Source organism: Gopherus flavomarginatus, chromosome 5 (genome assembly GCF_025201925.1).
Source record: "Gopherus flavomarginatus isolate rGopFla2 chromosome 5, rGopFla2.mat.asm, whole genome shotgun sequence".
In the NCBI taxonomy this organism is placed as follows: domain Eukaryota; kingdom Metazoa; phylum Chordata; order Testudines; family Testudinidae; genus Gopherus; species Gopherus flavomarginatus.
In genome coordinates this window covers 105852129-105859260 of record NC_066621.1, presented here as the reverse complement: position 1 = coordinate 105859260, position 7132 = coordinate 105852129, and positions in this window count along the sequence as shown.

The window sequence follows — 7132 nt, the reverse complement described above, 5'->3', positions numbered from 1 at the left end:
GTAGGTCTTACTAAGGCAAAATTCCTGTTGCAATTAATGGCCTTACAGCTCTGACCATTTTAAAGCCTACATCCTTCCCTTTGATATCCTCCTCACCTCAGCTTTGTATTGCTGGCAGGTGTTGCAGGGCAGGGCCAGCTTCACCCTGTCACTGTTAACCCCTGTCACCCCTGGTCCAGTTTGTTCAGCCCATCACAGAATATGTTCCGTATCAAGCTGACTAGAGCAGCTCACCACCAGGAGTGCCAACCTCAGGCCAGACTGTGGAGAAGCAGGACACAAACCCCAAATTGGTTGTGTGTTCTGTACTTTGATTTTACCAGCCATATAGCAAGTGTGAACTCCTCAAGCACTACGACAGCCTTAACATGTAGCCACAGATAGTCCCTTTGGGTACGCCAGTCTATTTTACCAGCTAGGCAAGCTTGCCTTTGTGACAGATGGTCCTTTACACCAAAAATCACAATAATATTCAGGTTACTCCCAGTCCCAAAAAGCCAGTCACTTACCCCAGGTCAATTTCACCTCAAACCAAATACAGGGCTTGTAGCCAATTCTGTAATAAACTAACTAAAGGTTTATTAACTAGGCAAAAGAGATGAGTTATTTACAAGGTTAAAGCAGGCAACCATGCACACACAAATGAGTTTAAGAAGGATGAATTCAAACTGGAACAGGTTCAGAGATGGGCTACTAGGATGATCCGAGGAATGGAAAACCTGTCTTATGAAAGGAGACTCGAAGAGCTTGGCTTGTTTAGCCTAACCAGAAGAAGGTTGAGGGGGGATATGCTTGCTCTTTATAAATATATCAGAGGGATTAATATTAGGGAGAGAGAGGAATTATTTAAGCTTAGTACCAATGTAGACACAAGAACAAATGGGTATAAACTGGACACTAGGAAGTTTAGGCTTGAAATTAGACGAAGGTTTCTAAACATTAGAGGAGTGGAGTTCTGGAACAGCTTTCCAAGGGGAGTAGTGGGGGCAAAAGACATATCTGGCTTTAAGTCTAAGCTTGATAAGTTTATGGAAGAGATGGTATGATGGGATAGCTTAATTTTGGCAATTGATCTTTGATTACCAGCAGATAAGTATGCCCAGTGGTCTGTGATGGGACGTTAGATGGGATGGGATCTGAGTTACTGCAGAGAATTCTTTCCTGAGTGCTGGCTGGTGAGTCTTGTCCACATGCTCAGGGTTTAGCTGATCGCCATATTCGGGGTCGAGAAGGAATTTTCCTCCAGGGCAGGTTGGCAGAGGCCCTGGAGGTTTTTCGCCTTCCTCTGCAGCGTGGGGCATGGGTCACTTGCTGGTGGATTCTCTGCAGCTTGAGGTCTTCAAACCACAATTTGAAGACTTCAATAACTCAGACATAGGTTAGGGGTTTGTTATAGAAGTGGATGGGTAGAATTCTGTGGCCTGCTTTGTGCAGGAGGTCAGACTAGATGATCATATTGGTCCCTTCTGACCCCAAAGTCTAAAGTCTATGAGTTACAGTTTTAGGTTCCAAAAGGTAATAGTAGCTGCTATATATGCAAGTTCTATATGTCCTTTAGGGCTAACCCAACCTAAACAACTTAGGAATTCCTTGCTTATGCTTAGAAATATTACCTACTCTGAATTCAGCATAGTGAGACCCCATTCCTTCTTGTTAGGCATTTTTATTCCCTTCCCTCAAAGTTCAAGCTGATGAGATGAATTCACATGCAGGTTCCCGCTTCCTGGATGTGGGGTTGGGGGAGGGAGAGGGCAATTAACAAAGTATTTGTCTTTTGATGTTTCATAGTGGCTCATTTGGGTTCAATGGGACTTCTTGTGTGCAGGACCAGCACATTACATTAATTAATTCTTTCCTGTTTGGTGAGTTACACAATTACAGAGGCGTACAACACAAATGCTCAATATAACTTTATATCATGGGCTACAGATAGTATAAGTAAAATTAATAGCAGCCTACAAGCATTTCTTTACATCTAAACCCATTCTTATAAACTTAACATCTATTTCAACAATACTAACACACAGGTGGGCCAGACTGGTTTCCAGCTATGAATTTGTCAATATTCAGCGAGGCCTAGGGGCCTGAGCATGAGCTAGTACCCAGTCTGTCAGCACCACATTCCCTATTTTATGTATTGATATTTTATTATAGGCATATCTGACAGTGAATCACTAAAGGTCCCCTAATACTAGCCATTATAAGCCTCTGTTTTCAGTTGCTTTTAATTTTGCCAAACTTTAACCACTCAAGCTCATGTTTTTCATGCTGGCTATCTGACTCAGGCTGAATTTAGTGGTTAGTGGGTTTGTTTGGTTTTTTTTTTTGTAGTTTGTTTGTTTTTCATTTTGTTTTGTTTTAAGCTTCAGCAAAAACAGTTCTGCTATTTTCAAGAATAGGGTTAGTTAAAAACCTTGTCCTATCATTTCTTTGAAGAGCTCTGGCACCTCCAGATTTAGGAGCATGAACTTCAAATGGTCCTGCCAGAGAGCTGCCTTTTTTTCCATCCCTGTGAAATTCCATCCTTTTTTAACTGAATTGTAAGCTTTTGAAAATCACCATTTGTACATGCTCAGTAAAGCTTGTTAGATGCTGGCTGTGAAAATCTCTGAATATTCCATCTGAGCATGCTCCAACTCTACAGAGTTCCCTGGGTGCCAACTGCACTGAGCATGCTCTCAGGCCCAGTAGAGCTCCCTACATGGAGAGTGCAGCATGCTAGAGCTGCTAGTGGGATAACTACAATAGCCCCTATGCAAAGTACTCTTTAAGCCAGGGGAAAATATGCTGGGCTAAGAGCAAGAACGCAGTCATGAGTTCTAACCATAACTCTTATTGATGTGTGTTAATAATTCTGTACACTTTACAGTCCTTTCTAACTGATCAAAGCATCATACACCTTATTTAAGAGGGAGGATAGTGTAAGTCCCTCTGTCTTACACATGGGACAACAGAGACTGAACAAGCTCAAGTAATAGAAATGAGATCTCCGATATGGCAGACTCAACCTTTTGGAAATGACATACCAAATCTATGTGTTCATCTGACCTGTTTGCAATCACTATTGCCCTTCTCTCCCATCCAAAACCAGGAATCCTGATTCCCAACATTCTCCCGCAGTTTAACAAATAATAGGTGTGTAAGCCATTAGAAAAGTGGATGTCATAGCACCCTCTAGGGGTTAGCCAACATAGAAAATAATAGCCTATTATTATAACCAGATATTGTATTCAAGCAAGCTCAATGGCAATCAATCAGAACTATACTGTACAAATGTTCAAATTAACATCAAGTTGACTGAGCACCCATTAAAAAGAAATACTGAGTAGTTGGATTCTTTTTATTTACCTTCTTATCTTTAAGGCTTTATGCTTCACATGGGGAGAGGTGACACACACACCCCTCCCTCTCCTACATACATGGGGAGAGGTGACACACTCTCTCACACAAGGGGAGTGACTGACAGACCCCCGCTGCCCTGCATCCAGTGCTCTCTGCCCTCCGCCCTCCATGCCTGACTGGGCCCCTGGGATGGACTAGCTTATCCCAGTACCTGGTGCCACATCGTCCTGAGGCAATGTCTCCCCCCTTCCCCCAATGGCTGGAAGCAGCTTGTCTGTTCCTGCCCGCACAGTATCAAAGGGCAGCTAACACCTCCAGGCCTCTGCTGGCCACCAACATAACCCAGCCACCTCCTGTCCCCTGGCTACAGTGCAAGGAGGAAGGGGTTAAGCCCTAAGGATGCAGTGTGCACCACGGTCCAGGGAACCTGACTGCCAGGGCACCTGACTGCCAGGGCTTCAGTGCCTGTGGAGCCCAGCCAGAGAGGTGGCTTAGCAGGGGAAGCTGCCTAAGAGATGGAGCAGCCACAGGCTCCCTGGGGGCAGGACCCAGGGCAGTGTTAGGGAAGGCAGGCAAAGAAGGTGCTAAGATCCTGCCCTGGGTGCTGCTGTAGAGCCTGCAGGTTTGGGGCAGAAACAGACTGGAAATCACCTCCACCTCCCACACCAGAGCTTAGCTGAGGGGTGGAGATGCCTCCCTGTAGCGCTGTGTGGGGCTTTGGCACACGCAAGGTTTGGTTCCTCCTGGTCAGTGCCCCAGGTCTTGGGCTTTCCTGGGGTGCCATCCCAGCCAGAGGCAGTGGGGGAAGGAAGGAACCTTCCAGCCAGGCTGCTGGTGAGCTAAGCGCTCCGGCCAGGGGCTGATTCTTTGCACAGCGCTGGGAGATGGAGGCGGCCCAGTGGGGGGAGGGGAGATATGGAGGAGTAATGGGGTTCAGGAAGGCAAAGGGGCAAAGCAGGGAGAGGACAGCTACAAGGGGAGTACATAAAGGGCTGATGGGTGTGCAGCAGAGGCAACACCTAACTGGCCACCGCCTGATGCCTGTCCGTACTCACTGGCCACCGCAGCGCGCAGCCAGCACCAGCTTGAAATTGGGCGGGACCCTGCTGGCTGAGAGCCAGCATGCAGTGAGGGCTGTGCTGACAGACTGGCAGGGGGAACGGACTGGCCCTGCAGCTTCTCCTCACCATGAGCCTTGCACACCTCATCCCCACTCACCACTAGTATGTGGGCGACTGGAGAGCAGGGATCCAGCCAGCAAGAGAACCTGCCGATACCCATGGGGAGCAGGCAGAAAATACAGGACAATTTGCCCGTTTTAAAAAAAGTTGGGGGACACCTGCAGGAGGGCTTAAATAGGGGACTGTTCCATTCAAAACAGGATGTCTGGTCACTCTAATTTGGAAACACTTGCTCTACTGGCAGAGAGAGGAGACAAGAGCACAATTGCCTTCCCTTGTTACCTAGATGTTTTCCATTCACCATATTCTTGCATGTTCTTTGCTGCCCATATCAATGCACCATTAGCCATAAATGATTAATCCAATATTGTCTCTACAGAGGACTCCTGTTAATGCCATCAAGCAACTAGTGGCATCCTTCAGTCTCTTGCATGCTCAAAGACCCATTGTTATGAACTGCTTGAACCTGCTGCCAGCTTTATTCTTGCAACACCTCACCAAATGTCAGTTCCAGTCACAGCTCTATTGTCTCTTAACTTCAATTCTCTCTGCATATTTGTCTAACATTTTGAGCTTCCCTTAGTTTGAAGCACTGTGTGGCTGACTGAATTTTGCAAATTAGCAAGTAAGAGAGCAATCAATCAAAAAGCAAAGATTCTGCATTACAATTTGTAATTTAATTGGCAAGTGTCACTGTCATTTGTTTACAATTATTCATATTGATACTTCATAGTACACTTGTAAATGTTATGTACTGTATTTTATAAACTACAAAACTCTACCTGCATACCAAACTCTTCACCATGTGAGCCTCAGAATGGTGCAATGCTGTTAAACCCTGGTTGAGAAGGTGGAGGGTGTCTGTTGGTTTTGGGTGTAAATTATGTGATGTGCTGATTAACAAATCTCTACCATACTGGAAAGGGTTATTTAAAAAAAAAAAAAAGATTTGCACAGTGTCATGCTCTGGTATTTCTAGAAGCCAGTATTAACCTTCTCCCCCAAAACTCTCATGAGCAGAGCTGAGAAAAGTGCTTGTCATACTTTGTTCTTAACAAAACATTCTACGTGTATAACAATGACAGCCAATTACACCACCACCTTTTTACACCCTGTTCCAAGGTACAAATAAATTATAAACAGTACAAATCAAGTTTACTAAAAACATCTTCCTATATTCACAGGGGCAACTACATCTCTGTACAACAGAAAGTGCTTTTTTTCTGCTTATCCACAGATTACATCCAAGTATCCAAAGTTTTAGTTAAACTTCAGAATAGTAAATGGGAGAAACATGGGAAAAGTCTCTCTTACTACGTGCATGTCCCCTATTTTTAATTTATTATTCAGTATTCTTATATTGTATAGCAGTTGAAGAATATAAAAAGTTAGTATGAAACCTATTTTAAACATGATCTTTAATACCTTTAAAGCCCAGTCATTCTACAAGGACCTGATACAAGACAGTGCTTAAGCACATGCCTAACTTTAAGCACTCACCTGAAGTTAGGCATCTGCTTAAGTGCTTGCTTAAATCAAGCCTAGGTGAGTCCCATCCTATATGTATTCTATAACAGGCTGATAATATTGAAGCCAAAGTTTCCCATATCATTTGATACTACACATTTCATTGATTAAATTTTTAGAAGATATCTATGCTGCTGGTTGGTTATGAAAAGAATGAGTGAGGAACAGAAAAAAGCCTACGAATACCAGGCCATGTCTCATCTCAGTACCTGGGTCAGATGGAAAATAAGAATTAAAAGTGTCTAGGGCACTCAGGGTGATGTGAAAATAATCAGTAGTATAACAGCCGTGCTTCATTTGTGCCAGGGCTTGCCAGGGTTGAGCCTTGGCACCTCTAGGCTTGGCACTCCATAGCCCCGGCACCTCTGCGCTTGCCACATCAGTTATGAAAGTAAAAAAAATTGCTTGAGTCTGGGCACCTAGTTGCTTGCGCTCTGGCACCTCTTTCATTACAAATTAAGCACTGTATAATAGTTGTACGTTATACTACTTTCGACTTCAAATTTTTGTTTGGCTCTTGTACAATAAAGCTTTCGTGTCCTTGTTTCAGAATTGTTGATGGGTTTGACGAGGTGGGGGGAGGAGTCAAGTTGTCAGTTTGGATTAATGTTTAATCACAAACATGTATAACCCTCAGAAGACACTTTGGGTGAGTGAGGAAGGGGTTCTTTAGGCATTAAGGATTTACTTTAATTAGTTTTAAATAACTCATCATATGAACATAATTATCCTTTTCCAACTGTGTTTGGTATGCAGGACTTTGGTACTAAAATACTTGGATTATAACTAATCCAATTAGTAATTGAAAAATCACATTTAAACCCAAAGAATGAATGTGAGTGATTTGCTTCCACTTGTCCTACTTACTGGTTTTACCTCCAAACTACTTCTTTATAAGCTTTATTATAAGATGCTTCTTTTATTTCAGATTCCAAAAGAAAAAACGTCTGAATTAATAATATATCATGGCTGATAGAGTGCCCATAATCACATCATTTAAAAAAGACACCCACTCATCAAAGACATTCATGTGTTGTGTTACTTTCCAAAGCCCAGTTTGTACATAGCTTAATTTTTAGAGC